At 37.4% G+C, this 12,391-nt stretch overlaps 1 long non-coding RNA gene across 1 annotated transcript; it reads right to left on the bottom strand.

Annotated features, from left to right (window-relative positions):
• Positions 1-2,597: 2,597 nt before the first annotated feature.
• On the bottom strand, positions 2,598-5,105 carry LOC130990286 (uncharacterized). Its single transcript, XR_009090906.1, has 3 exons — positions 4,897-5,105; positions 3,428-3,507; positions 2,598-2,808 (listed from the first exon to the last, which is right to left on the bottom strand). It is a non-coding gene; the product is annotated as an uncharacterized LOC130990286 (long non-coding RNA).
• Between the last annotated feature and the right edge of the window lie 7,286 nt (positions 5,106-12,391).

The following is a 12,391-nucleotide window of genomic DNA, read 5'->3' as shown; positions in this document are numbered from 1 at the left end:
AAAGCATCTAGCCCTGGCAATTCTGATTCCCAAGTAGTCGAGTTAGACATCTCAAACTCGAGTGGGAGCAAGGAGAGCCAGAATTTTGAAGAGGTTCCAGATGAGGAGCCAAGAACCCCACCACCAAACAATCCGCTGCCAAGACCGGTTAGAGAGCGACGTGCACCTGATAGGTACTCGCCCTCTAACTTTTATTTACTACTTACTGATGGTGGTGAGCCTGAATGCTATGCAGAGGCAGATACTGGTAGTAATAAGCGGATGTGGAGAGTTGCTATGGATGATGAGATTGCATCTCTTATCCTAAACGGCACTTGGGAACTTGTAGAGCTCCCGAAGGGGAAGAAGGCATTGCATTGCAAGTGGATCTATCGAATCAAGATTGAAGCTGATGGTAGCAAACGCTACAAGGCAAGGCTGGTTGTCAAAGGGTTTGAGCAACGATACGGTATTGATTATACCGATGTGTTTACTCCTGTTGTGAAACTGACCACTATTCGTTTAGTGTTGAGCATGGTAGTTGCAGAAAACTTGTTGTTACATCAGATGGATGTAAAGACAGCGTTCCTTCATGGTGATTTGGAGGAAAACTTGTACATGACACAACCCGAGGGATTCGTGGTGAAAGGAAAAGAAAATCTTGTGTGCAAGTTGAAAAAGAGCTTGTATGGCCTGAAGCAAGCTCCGAAGCAGTGGTATAAGAAGTTTGACAGTTTTATGTTGGAGATTGGCTACGCGAGATGCCACGCTGATCATTGTTGCTACTACAAGAGGTTCGACAAAAGTTATCTTATCCTTTTGCTATACGTTGACGATATGTTGATCGCAGGAGCTGATGCAAAGGAAATGGATAAGTTGAAGAAGCAATTGTCTGAACGATTCTCCATGAAAGATCTTGGAGAGGCCAATCAGATTCTTGGCATGAGGATCAAAAGAGACAAGGCGGCAGGAAAGTTGTATCTTTCACAAGCCAACTACATTGAGAAGGTATTGGAAAGATTTAACATGCAGAATTCGAAGCCGGTGAACATCCCGTTGGGTTGTCACTTCAAGCTGTCGAAGAAGGAGTCGCCATGTACAAAGGAGGAACGTGCCGAGATGATAAAAGTTCCTTATGCATCGGCAATAGGCAGCATTATGTACGCCATGGTGTGTACAAGGCCAGATATTGGGAAGCAGTCAAGTGGATTCTTCGTTACTTAAGAGGTACCACGGACAAGGCTTTATGTTTTGATGGCAAGAGTGCCAAGTTGGTTGGCTATGTTGATGCAGATTTGGCATCAAATGACCTGGAAGGTCGGAAGAGTACAACCGGGTATGTATTTACTTTTGGTGGTACTGCTATTTCTTGGTCTTCTAAGTTGCAGAAGATTGTCACGTTGTCTACTACGGAAGCTGAGTATGTAGCCGTGACGGAAGCAAGCAAGGAGATGGTATGGTTGCAGAATTTCTTGGGAGAACTTGGGAAGAAGCATGAGAATAGTACACTCTTTTGTGACAGTCAAAGTGCTATTTTCTTGGCTAAGAATCCAGCGTTTCACTCAAGGACAAAGCACATTGAGTTGAAGTATCACTACATCCGTCACCTGCTGGAGATGAAGATCTTACAACTTGAGAAGATCCAGGGAAGCAAGAACTCAGCCGATATGTTAACCAAGACAGTTGGCAAAGAGAAACTGGAGTTGTGCTCAACTTCAGTTGGTCTTCTACAGTGAAGATAGTAAGGCTGCTGCGATGATCAAGGTGTGAAGACAGATTAAAATCAGCCTTCAAGTGGGAGATTGTTAGCCAAAACATGGAGGCTCCACCACCACAACTTTGAGAAAGTTGTTTGCCACCACCACAACTTTGCCACCACCAAAGAGGAAAGTGCAGCCCCATTAACTATGAGAAAGTTGGGATGTGAGGTGGAATCAACTTTGAGAAAGTTGGGATGTGAGGTGGAATCAACAAACATGGAGGCTATAAATGGGTGCATCGCAGCAGCTTGAAGATTATCCCAAATTCACAAAAGAAGTCTTGTGAAAGAAGTGTTAGAGAGTGAGAAAATATAGTGAGAGAAAACTTCAGTGTGGAAGTTAAACACGAGTGATAAAAGTGAGTCGAGAGATAGCCTCTGTGTAGGCAAGATACAAAATACAGTGTGGTATTGTTGTACTCCTCCTTTGTGAGATTCTCTAATATATTGGGGTGGGTCCGTGGACGTAGGCAGTTTGGCCGAACCACGTTAAATATCGGTGTCATTATTTTTTTCCGTCTTAGATAATTTATATCTTTGATATTGCTTTCGATTTGATAATGGGCGGAAGTATTTGTGTATATTTCCCAACAATTCATTACCTAAATAAAAGGTCATTCACATTCTTACATTAGTCATTCATTATTCCCACATTGATATTATATTTAACTTTATCATGGGAAAATTTGAATTGCTACAAAATATCACATTCTTACATTAGTCATTCTGTCACACCCCAATTCTTGAAGGAATAAATATAATCGAGGTGTGAATAATTCATAGAAATAAACAAGGGAAAAACCTTGTTAAAGCCGAGAAATAAAATATTTAGTCGGACTATGCCCCTTTGGATCACAAGTTTTGTTTCATGTTTCTGACAACCGACATTCATTAGCATAAATTTAGTAGTGAAGAGTCTAAGCTCGGTCATGTATATCATTTGAAATTTAACATGAAGATCTTAAGTTGGAAAAACAAAAGACTGATATGAGTAATTGCTACAGCGGAAGTCTAACATAGAAATTTTAACTCTAGCCTCAGCTCCGTCCCGTCAGCACCAGCCAGCCAACCTGAAAACATTTGAAAGTAATTTTGGGCTAAGTACTAATGTACTTAGTGGGCATGCATTTTCTGAAACATTTCATATTTTCATAAAGACAGTTTATCCAATCATACTTGACATGACTTAGAAGGTTTTAAAGTGAAAGAACTTCTAAGCATGTTAAAACATTTCTTTCATTTGTGCGCACATGTCACACTCCCTTTTCTGTTACTCGCTGTGATCCCGGACCTCTAGCCACCGACGGATCTCTGTCTCCCGCTGACTTGAACTGAGGGCGTAACCCAGACAAGTTTACTTTGACCTCGGGACGCTACCCAGGCAGGCCTGATATTTCTCATGCTCCGGAACACATCCAGCCGAGCACCCTTATAACGCCTCTGGTTAGAGCCCGATGGAGATCAACCCACCGAGTCAACTAACAAGTGTACACAATTCTCAAACAACGTATTAGGTCATAAGAGAACCTCAATTGATTAACTGCGCGAGCCTTAAACAGAGCAGAGTGCACATAAACATTTTATTGGATAAACAGTTTGCATTTCATTGAATAAATAATTTGCATTTCATTGAAACATTTAGAGCTTAATAACTCAATCATACTTTATACATTTGAAAAGTAAGCCCACCTGGATAGGCAAAGCCTGAAGATTATAATCACATAAACTCGTCTTTGGAAAGCAGCGCTAATCCCCTTGGTTCATAAAGCCTACAAGAAATTCTATTCTTAATAGGTCTCCTTGAATCTAATCTTAAGTCATGGTGAAGTGCTTAACATTCTATGATTCACTTAGCCGGGTTTTCAAAATTTAATGAATAAATAATTGAAAACATTTCTCTTTGAGTTAAGAACACCAACAATATTCTTACTCGACTTTCTTTAAATAATTGGAATTATAAATAAAGCCAATTAAATCATAATGCTCTTATTACAAAATAAAATGCAATATCATGTCATGCTTAGCATATAATAAGTAATTTACTTAAAATATGCACATAATAATAATATAATATTATTATGCAAATTAAAATAATTAATCAAACTTAATAAGTCTAATTAATTAAAATAGTGCAGTCCAATTAAATGGAGAAGCTGCACAGCCCAATGAATAAATTAAGGGCCCAACTGATAAGTAAAATAAAACCCAACTGATAAATAATTTAAAAAACCGGCCCAACACAGAAGCCCAACAGCCCAACCCTCAAGCCCAAACCTAGCCCAATACCCAACCTGTTCTCCCCTTTCTCTCCATCAGTCTCGCACGCCCCACTTCAGTCTTTCTCCCCCTCGACTGATCCTCTCGCCTCTCTCCCTCTCGACTGCTCAAACTCACCCCCTTCTCCCCCATCCTCACGGTCGCTGGAGCTCGCCGGAGCAAGTGGCGACAGGCTCCAGCTCTCTTCTCCCTTCTCCCTCGAGACTTTCTCCGATTTCCTTCTCCATCGGTCTCCGGCGAACGCGCCTCCAGTCGATGAAGGACGCCGCCTTCACTTCTACCCAAACCCGACTCAGAGCGGCGACAAAGCCCTTGCCTCGCCGCCTCTCCCTCAGATCTCCGGCCGACAGCAGCAGATGAAGCAAGCTGTCGCCGATCCTCCCTCGGCTCTCTCTCAAAATCGACACCCACGACTCACTCCGTCCTAGTCGCCTTCCTCCTTGGAAACGGCGAGATCGCCGCTCCCTCCCTCTCTACTCTGCTCTTCCTCCGTCCGTGGCCGGACGACAGCGGCAAGGCCGCCGCGCCCTGGCCTCCCTCTCGGAAAACTCAACCACCGCCCCAACCCATCTCTCTCTCTTTCCGTGACAGTGGCAAACCACTTGCACCACCACCGGACGGACAGCAGCGATGAGCCACCGCCGCCTCCCTCAGATCTCGACTCAAGCCAACAGCAAACACACAAACATGACAAGCAAGAACAAAGTTCAAGACTCCTTTTTTTTCTTCTCTTCTTTTAAAAACAACAGTCATGTTCTGAATGTAAATATATACACAAATATATATGCATATATCTTGATGAGATGATGGATGTGTGTTTGTGCTTTTCTCGGCTAAGAATTTATGAATTTGGCATGAACTGGATCAGTTAGAAATATAACCTTCCACTGGATTTGTTGCTGTGTGGTGTAGATGGAATAAAACCGTGTCTGAGTTTGCTTTAGTGGTTCTGGTATCTGGAATTGCTGCACTTAATTTCTTGCTGCCGGAGAGAAGTTTGAAAATCTTGGATATTGAGAGTGCCAACTGAAATTGGCTTGAGCGTGCTTAAGCAAGGAAAATTGACAGCCTGCCCTTAGGCATGGCTGGAACTGAAATTGGGGATGGTAGGGTGGCTGCAGCAGGGTAGGATGGCTGATGGGATTGATGAGTGTAGGTGAGTTGAGTGAGGACTTGACATATAAAATCCCTCAGGATAATATTGTCGAAGCTGTAGAAATTCTTCAGGGTTTGCTAATTAAAAGTTCGTGAAAAATGCTTGAATGCTAAATTAAATAAATATTCTTCAGGGTTTGCTAATTAAAAGTTCGTGAAAAATGCTTGAATGCTAAATTAAATAAATATGCAAAGCATATAAATTTAATAACTAAATTTACAAATGCTTTTGTAAATCATTTTTGTTGGAATTAAAATAAATTAATTTTCTTTATCCGGCGTGAATCATCTTAAATCTAAGTTCGAAATTATTCTAACTTAGCTCGAGGAAACGGGGTATTACACATTCATTATTCCCACATTGATATTATATTTAACTTTATCATGGGAAAATTTGAATTACTACAAAATATAAATTTTTGTATCCACCAAGTGAATTAAAATTGTATGTTTGGTATATAACGATGACTTTCATTATAATACATCCATAACATAAAATTAAATATGAGAAAATAAATTAAATTCCTGCAAGATATGAATATAATAGGTTTCAAATGAAACATTTAAAATCTATATAGTAAGAACATAATTACAAAATTAGTAATAATGAAAATACGTCACAATTAAATTTATAATTTTTTATTTTTATTCATCAAGAAAATTAGGCCCCGCGTCAAAATTTTAGTAGACCTAATCATTTAGATATAACTTAATCAAAAGAACAATAACATTAAATTTCGATTTCACAAGAGAATATATTCATCCTCACTCATGATTCAATCAATTAAGATGATGACTATTATTCTATAAAATTGAACTATGAAAATGTGGATGTAGTATTCTATAGTTCAATCATTTTGAAAACTTTCTAATCTCCTTTATTCTCATTTTTTTCGCAAGTCACATCTCTTATCCCACATTGATTTTTAATCAAACTCCATCTTAACTAAAGCCTATATAAATACTTGTGTGTAGTATCTCATCCTTTATATATTCTCTTTTGAAATGGAAGTTTAATCTTATTGTTCTTTTGATTACATTATCTAAATGATTAGGTCTACTCAAAGTTTGACATGGGATCTAAATTTTTGATAAGTTTAAATAAAAAAAAATTATAATTTAATTATGATGTATTTTCATTATTACTATTTTTGCAATTATTTTCTTACTATGTTATATTTTAAATGTGTCATTTCATATCTTGCAACAATTTAATTTATTTTCTCATATTTTATGTTATGGATGTATTATAATGAAAGTCATAGTTATATACCAAACATACAATTTTAATTAACTTGGTGGATATAAAAATTTATATTTTGTAGTAATTCAAATTTTTCCATGATAAAGTTTAATATAATATTAATGTGAGAATCTTCTTTATAATAGGAAAATGGTTTTACTATGTGGCATATCTAGAATATCACCATTTCAAAAATGATCTATTATCTTTATTCTCATTTTTTTTCACAAGTTATCCCACATTGATTTTTAATCAAACTCCATCTTGATCACATACCATATAAATACTTGTGTAGTATTTCATTTTGTATATATTTGCCCCATCAATTTAATTTGGTCAATTAACTTTTAGTTGACCAAATAGGTAGTTATATTTTTTATTAAAAAATAATTTAATTTATCTAGCATTATTTTGACCAATAATAAAATTTAGTCAATAATGTGAGTCCACGTATTAAAATAATGAATTAATAAATTTGATTTTTCTTACATTATTTATATTTTTATTAATTCTATAATTCAATATTTAGCGTTATGATATTTTAAAAAGTGTAAAATCTATATAAAAACATATTTATAAAAATAAAATTATGCAATTTGAATTTCATATTGATTTTTATGACACTTTTTTATTACATTTTAGAAAATGTAGAATCTTTGTAGAAAAAGTATATATTAAGATACTCCACATGTCTTATGACATTGGTACCTATTTATTCGCAAGTTCATATTGACTACAACCTATATAATATTTGTATGTGGTATCTCATCTTTTATATATTTGCAACACCAATTTAATTTCGTCAATTAACTTTCAGTTTGCCAAATAAATAGTTATATTCATATTAAAAATTAATTCAATTTATCTAATATTACTTTGGCTATAATTATATTTAATGAATAATGTGAGTTGATATATTAAAATAATGACGTAATACATTGCATTTTTCATATGTTATTTATATTTGTTAAATAGTTATATTTAAAAAAGATCAAATAATTTAGCTTTGTTATTTCCTATAATATTAAATCAACCAACTATAGTACAAATTATTATTATTGAATTTTTAAAAACTAAATATGCTACTTAGTTTGATTGGATTAATTAATAATCGGATTGAAAAATTCAATTATTTGATATATGTTTAAGGAAAATGTAGTTTGGCGTAGATGTGAAAGCTCTAAATTTTTAGTTATCTAATTCAATTTAAAAAAATGACGAGTTTACAACAATATTAACATTGAGAAAGCTGAAAATTATAATTGTGCGTTAAACACAAGATGATTTTCTATTCACTAACATTTATATAAATAAACTAAAATATAGTAAATTTTGGCTTAATATATTTAAAACTAATTTATCTTGATATGTCTGCATAAGTTTTTTATTTATTCAAAGTAGAAAATTGTCAATTGTACTAAATTAGTGATAATACAAATTGATTATAAGCATTTTCGCTTGGTATATGTTTTTGTATATCTCTAAACAAGATGATTCTTAAAATTCACTTTTGATCTTTCAAACTCCGGGTGAAAGATAATGTTAAAAAATCAGAGATGGTCTATCAAGCTTCATTTGAGATGTACTCAAAACTCAATTTTGGCTCCAAACAATATGATGCTCATAAGTTATAAGTGCTTTGTCAAACTCCAAAGGAGATGATGTTTATAACTAAATTTTGGTCCTTTAAGATTCAAATAAGATAATTCTTAGTACTCATCTGCGGTCATTCAAGCTCCAAATGACTGATGCTTAGAACTCAGCTTCAATATATCAAACTATGAACGAGATGATGCTTACAAGTCAATTATATAGTCTTTCAAGTTCTACACGAGATGATGCTTACAAGTCAGTTATAGTCTTACAAGTATTTTGGCTTCTAACAATATGATGCTCACAAATTAGATATAGTTTGTCAAGTTCCAAACAAAATGATGTTCACAACTTAATTTCGGCCTTTGAAGCTTTAAATGAGATAATGGTTAGCACTCAGCTCCAGCCTTTCAAGCTCCAAGTGAGTAATGCTTAGAACTAAGCTCTGTCTATCAAACTATAGACGAGATGATGTTCATAAATCAGTTATGGTCTTTCAAGTTCCATACAAGAAGATGCTCACAAGTTAGTTATAGTCTGTCAAGCTTCGCACGAGATGATGCTCACAAATCAGTTATGGTCTTATGAGCTCCAAATGAGATGTTGCTTACGAGTTAAGTTTTATCTTTTCAAGAATAAGATGAGATGATACACATAAGCCAAATCTTAATATAACAAGCTTCAAAAAAGATAATGATTAGAAGTTCAATGTACAAAGTTTAATGTGATATTTCAAGCTACAGATAAGATGATGTTCAAAAGTTTTGTAAGGTTCCGATGAGATGATCTTCATATATAAGACATGGTCTTAAATTTTGTCTATCAATTTATAAAAATTACACTCCTAATAATTAGTAAATTTTTTATATATAATTAACAAAAAAATATGATGTGTCAATTCTTCATCATATATTATGTCAAATAGACCTAAATCTTTTTCTTATTATTTTTTAAAATCGTCAAGCTTACATCAACTTTTTATGAAATTTCATCAAATAATGTATAAAAACACAATCTATTTTAACTCTCAATAAGAACTATAACTAGCCAAAAGGTTTGATCTATACTAGCAATTTATTTTGATAAAATAAAATTAAATTTTTAAATAATTTATATAAAAATCATTTATATGTTGTAATAAAAAAAATATACAATAATAATTACAATATAAAGTAGCTCCCCGTCGAATTTCGACGGGTTACACACTTTTTATTAAATTAAGATTTTATTAAAAAAGGAAGGAAAAAAGCAGAAGAACCTAAACCCTTGAAAGCACAGACAGCAGACTAAGGGCCGAGCCTCGTTAAAACCTCAAAGCGAGGAAAAAGAGTACTCGTCTATGACAAACTAAAAAGTGTAGGAAGCGGAGATGGGAGAATCTCAGAAGCTCCGGCCGCACCATTGCCCCTAGATAAACCCGGCTTCCCAACACAAAGAAAGAACAAGAGTGAAAAAGGACGCAAAAGAAAAGAAACATAAAACGAGAAACAAAGGAAGAAGAAGCAGCGGCCGAAGAAAGAGCCTCGGCCGGCAAAGGGTGCCGTCTCCGAAGTCTTTCTCCAGCCGAAGAACGGCAGAAGAGAGAAACTGAATAGCCGGTGAAACGCCAGCGCATCCACGGCTGCGCCCGAAAAAGCCGCGCAGCCGAGAGGACGTCCGAGAATCACAACTCTGTTCGCCCCGAGGAAACAACGATCAAACCAATAAAGACGCTCAACATGGAGCAGAGCACAGCACTTCAACGACCAAAACATGCTGGCTCCCGAACCCCGAACCCAATAAGAGAAAACTCTTATCGTCGAGCTGCCAATAGGACCCGACCGTTTGAACCCCAGCATTGAGCGCACCCAAAAACTGTAAAAAGGTTTAAACGACGCCCCAAACAAACACTCCAAGAACCACAACCAAAGACCACCATCCCAAACAAGAACGAACAACATCACGAGATGCTTCACCAAAAACCAAAAAACCCTAACTCCTGATATTGCGAACATGGCTATGCGTAGACATATCTCTAGAAACCGCATGGCTAATGACCTCGATAACATACGGCCACCATCCTTCCACCCGATCATTGTTAGCCATGATATCAGCAGGCTGATTTCCTTCTCTAAAGATATGAGTGACAATCAGATGGAACTTTTTAAGCAGATGAAGGGAGTTGTTCCAAGAAGCATAGAAACGCCAAGGAACATCTAAGGAACGAGTCGCCAGCAACCGGACCACATACATGGAGTCCGACTCAATCCATAGATAATACCACTGTCTATCATGAGCCAGATTAATAGCAGTGATGACTGCTAAAAGCTCAGCCTCAAACGAAAAACCAATCCCCCCTTTAATATGATAACAACCCCGAACAACCGCATGATGATCCCTGAAAACTCCGCCCGCGGCAATATTCCCCGGCGCCCCCAAAGCAGAGCCGTCCGTGTTGACTTTCATCCAGGGAGCAACCGGAGGCCACCAATGCACATCAACCATGCGAGGAGGGGGGGCTGATCGGCTGCCAACCCCGATCGATCTGATGATTAAATAATCCTGCCAAGTGTTGTTGATAGTTCCAAGATTTTTGAAATTGCAATCGAGCTCCTTAAAAAAAGATTTGACAAAGACTAAAATCCGACGAGCATCAAAGGCCACATCATCGAAGATCTTAGAGTTCCGACACTCCCAAATCTTCCAAATAATAGAAATCATCCCCGCTTTCCAGAACGAGAGAATTTGAGGGCTAAGGGTCGTCGTCCACGCCTTCACCAGGAACGAATGAATATCCAAACAATCTTCGAGGGAGGTTTTGTCAAACCAAGCGAGAAAATCATGCCAGATGGGTTTCACCTTAGCACAATTCCAAAAAACATGAGAAATAGTTTCCTCTTTCTCCAAGCAAAGAGTGCAACCATTAGGGGCAATCAGACCTTGTCTAATAAGAGTATCAAGAGTAGGAAGACGCCCATGAATAACCCGCCAGCAGATAATCGACCGTCTAACAGGAATGAATGGCTCCCAAATCCACTTACCCCAACTAACCTCCGGAAAACGATGACAATTTTTAGCAAAAGCAAGGGCAGCTGAAACGTCCCCACAAACGGAATGCTTCCAGAATCTAACGTCTTTACTCCCGTTAGTGTGAAGGAGCAAGATGTCAGCCACAACGTCAGGAAACCGATTCACAAAAGCAGTCGTGAAATGCCAGACTCCGTCATGAAAGTAGTCCTGCACAGAAAAGTTAAGAAACTCATGCATATAGGTGGGAATCCTAAGCTTATCAACAAGCTTATAGCCCAGCCAATCATCTTTCCAAAAGTAAACGCAATCTCCACGATCTATACAAGCGTAGGAGTCATTCACCAAACCATTGATCTCATCTTTCATTCCCAGCCAAATAGAAGAATTTGCAATATTCTGCTTGGCATAACTGAAACCAGTAAGGTATCTAGACCGTAAGATTTTGTGAGCCCAATCCTCTCCCTTTATAGTCTTCCAGGCCAGCTTCATTAAGAAGGATTGATTCATCATGGTGAAGGAACGAATACCCAGACCGCCTTCAGGCCGAGAGGAACAAGTTCGACCCCAACTAACAGGGCAACTGGGACGCAGCTCAATATTACCGGTCCAAACAAAATTTCTGCATTTTCGATCCAAAGTGTGAAGGAGCGACTTAGGCCACTTGTAGACCATCATAGAATGAACAATAGAACTTTGGATAACCGATTTCACCAGACAAAGACGGCCCGCTATAGAGAGTTGAATACCCTTCCACCTCGCAAATTTCTGAACAATCTTATCAAAGATCTGCATAAAATAAGAAGCACGGGGACGATCGACGAAGATAGGCACTCCCAGATAGGTCATAGGAAGACTTCCAATAGAGAAACCAAGAGCACGCTGAATTGATCTTTTACGATCAGTATTGACGTGGCTAGCGAAGAAAATATTGGACTTCTCTTGACTACAGTGCTGTCCAGAGATAGTTCCATAGTACTGAAGGATCTCTTTAATTTTTTTGGCATTCCGAACAGTAGCACGGCAAAAGAGAATAATATCATCGGCATAAAGCAGATGAGTGGGAAAATCAGAAGTCCGGGAAAAGCTCATAGGAGTAAGATGTCTAGAATCAACGCAACTGCTAATGAGGCGGCTCAAGACATCTTCCGCAATACCAAAAATAATGGGAGACAAGGGATCTCCTTGCCGAACCCCGCGGGAGCAGGCAAAGTAACCCGAAAGATGACCATTGTAAAGAATGAAAAGACGAGCGGAGCTGAAAATGATCAAAATCCAACGAATAAAGTTGTCGTGGTAGCCATTAGCCTTAAACACCTGAACAATGAAACCCCATCGCAAAGTATCAAAGGCTTTTCTGATATCCACCTTACACGCCA

Source organism: Salvia miltiorrhiza, chromosome 6 (assembly GCF_028751815.1).
Source record: "Salvia miltiorrhiza cultivar Shanhuang (shh) chromosome 6, IMPLAD_Smil_shh, whole genome shotgun sequence".
In the NCBI taxonomy this organism is placed as follows: domain Eukaryota; kingdom Viridiplantae; phylum Streptophyta; class Magnoliopsida; order Lamiales; family Lamiaceae; genus Salvia; species Salvia miltiorrhiza.
Note: the sequence above shows the minus strand (reverse complement) of the source record. Positions and strands in the feature narration are given on the sequence as shown.